The sequence below is a fragment of the Limulus polyphemus genome, unplaced genomic scaffold (genome assembly GCF_000517525.1).
Source record: "Limulus polyphemus unplaced genomic scaffold, Limulus_polyphemus-2.1.2 Scaffold1026, whole genome shotgun sequence".
NCBI classification, from domain to species: Eukaryota; Metazoa; Arthropoda; class Merostomata; order Xiphosura; family Limulidae; genus Limulus; species Limulus polyphemus.
The window spans coordinates 284,557-287,404 of NW_013666636.1; positions in this window are offsets into that span (position 1 = coordinate 284,557).

Genomic DNA, 2,848 nt, shown 5'->3' on the forward strand with positions numbered 1-2,848 from the left:
ACATCAAGGTGATATCGCATCAATTTGCTCGATACTCTTTCATTTAACTTATTTATTAGAAGCAACATTTAGAGTGTATTTGCTACTCATTCAGGTTCTCGATTGACTAAGTTTCAAATTCTTCTGATTCAACATCAAATGTTGCACCACCTAATACAGAATCCAGTTTTTTCAAGCAGTAACCCACTTGAAATGTTTGGGAAATTATCCAAGTCCTTCTTAAATAAGAAAATATCAGCTTCATATCACTCATACTTTTGATGGTGTTACAGTCTTTCTCCCATGGAGTCTTGGCCAACAATATGCCGAGACACAAAATGTTAGTAGCACAGGTTAGTGAGCACACCTAGGGACTTCCACGCTCAAACGAAAAATAGATCCCTACCTAGATGGTAGGATGACGAGTTACCAGGGGCACTTATTCATGGGCTTTGCACAACCACAGCTTCTCCATAACCCATTGCCACACCAGCGACATGCTTCCCATCATGGGAAAGCATGTGACTGACCAACAGGTCATCATCTTCATTTGAAACACTGACAAACGGTAGACATTATCCACCACCTGCATCTTCAATCTCATTTGGCTGGTCGCATGTTGCAACAACCAGGATTTGGGTTGGACTACCTTAATTGATAGATGTCTGGGAGTCTTCTAGAAACTTCCCATTCAGTCTCAAGAGGCACCAGACTGCAAATCACTAAAGAATTCCTCATTCAACCATGTTGTATGTAGAGAGACTGATCCTAAGACATATAATCCAACGAGTAGTTCGATATATCCCAGGCTACAGTCCTACCTGAATCTTTGGCTGCAGAAAAGATCGTTATAGACCTTGGTAACATTAGCAAAAGTCCTACATCCAGTAAAGGGCTTCTACATGCAATTACTCTCACAGACAGCTGTTTAACATCAGTGATGAACTTTTTTTTATTACAAGTTCTTCAAATCTGGAAAGTGCCATTTCTTATTGTACTAAAATTTATGAACTTACAACACACAAGAACTAAGAATACAAAGAAATACATTTGCACAGAAAAATAGGGAATTCTTCAATATCAGGTCTTGTGGTTACACTCACAAACTTCTAGCTTGCTAATTCATTCAGTTGTAACTCAAGTTTCACCGATTTTCTAAGAGAAAATTGTAATAATATGCAAATTGACAAATTTATTAAGAAGCAAATATAGATTTGTGACCGAGTTGAAGAAAGATAACACACAATGTAAAAACAGAGTGAACAGTTATCTTTATTAAACAACAACGGGAATCAAAGTGGACAAGTACACATGATTCTAGATAGTTGTTTTATTAGCTTCAGAACAAGATATTTCTACATTGATTGAAGGGCTGAAGATCGTTTGGCCCAGAAGGATAGAGAATCGTGCTATATACGAAATACAATAGTGCCATTTCTCCCAGGCACAAGCACACCACTTTTGATAATACCAAAAATAAAACATATCCTCGAAATATAACAAGATTTCCTGATAGTTAATGCTGCTAATAACTACACAGTACATTCCAACTATGTATTATACTACCGCAATTTTTCCTTTGATAACGTGCATGTGACACCGAAGAATAGTGACTGAGAACCATCTGTTACTAAAGCAGCAGCAGCTTAACCAAGTTTCGTAGTCAACTCTATTGTTAAATATATACATACACTCCAACACACTGTGCGGAAAAAAGGAAGTTTTTGGTGAACAAAAAGTGTTCACGTAGCTGAGCTAGAAAAAACAACACTATTTAGCATGTTTGCATATATAACTAATACTATCAGTAATATTAATTGTCAATAAACGATTAAGTCAGTACTATAAAACAATGATAATTTACTTATTATGTAACAAACATTATAAAAGAACTAAAATTAAACAATTATTTTTTCATTGTCGGTCCAAGTTGTTAACATGAAGTCATGACATTAAGTCATATAGTGTCGTAGGCAATGATTTTAATAATTTAATTATACAGTTTTTGTATTGTTTGTGTTTGGGGAAAATAATGTATAAAAACACCAGAGTGAGTTAGTTAATCAGAAATTTATTCAGAAAGTGAGTTAGTCAGTTTTGTGTTGTACATTTTTGAGTTTGTGTCGTACAAATAAGAGGAAATTTAATTGACTTTAGTTTTATTTGAGAGTTAGGCCTATCGTTTAGTTATCGTTATTTTATGAAACTGTGTAAGATGTAAAACTTTCACTAAAAATAAAATTGTTTTCCCTTTTCATTCAGAGAATTGAATTTTGCATTAGGTTTACCGAAACAATAAAAATAATCGGCACAACGACAGAAACTATTACAAAAATTATTATTGTGCAAACAACCCAAGCTTGTTACCCATGTATGGTATTAGAGGAGGGATTACCACATCGACTACACCTAGTATGACCAAGGTATCTAATATCCTTAAAAACAAAAATCGATTTGAAATCTAACGGATCAGTCCTTACCAGTGAAAGTGTGTTTTCTCGGGGTACTCCCGTTTCCCCCACATTAAATTCTCGGCATCGGATTTTTAGATCCCCGCCGCCCTGATGGACCATCTGTCCGATATCGGCCGTTTAGTTTTAGATTACTTTGCTATTCACTTTTTATTGTCTACAATTACTTTCTCTTGATCTTTTTAAAATTATATACCTAGTCCGCATTAATTTCCCATTTCTCATGTTAAGCCCATATTTCTACACCACGAGCGGGGTGAAGGAGGATTGTTCAATCTTCGAGCACCCCAGATTAAGAATTATTTCTTCGGAAATAATTATTTTTAAATCTAAATAACTGCCAGGGGAAAACAAAATCTAATTAGGGACGCGCATGAAAGGATTAACGAGATTCCCAC